Consider the following 336-nt stretch of genomic DNA (forward strand, 5'->3'; position numbering starts at 1 on the left):
TTTACGATGAGACGCACCAGAAGTAGCCATGATCCGAAACTGTTTGCAGATATCGACCGTAACAACGTATTGGAGCTGCACACACCTCTCACTCCACTATCTCAATTGTGACTGCACAAACAAGTTGCCACAAAGCTCTAGATAAGTCAAATCGTAATAAGCTGGCAAGTTTTACTACATATAAACAGTGGTATTTTGCTTATCTGGGGTGAGCTGTGGATAAAAAACTTGACGTTGTAGAAAAAAACTAACTACAGATTGTGGACTCAGCATGCCAATTTTAGGTTTTGGATAAGCTCAAAATCCAACTCAACAAAAATTGGGTTTTCAAATTGT

Source organism: Penaeus monodon, chromosome 15, assembly GCF_015228065.2.
Source record: "Penaeus monodon isolate SGIC_2016 chromosome 15, NSTDA_Pmon_1, whole genome shotgun sequence".
NCBI lineage: Eukaryota > Metazoa > Arthropoda > Malacostraca > Decapoda > Penaeidae > Penaeus > Penaeus monodon.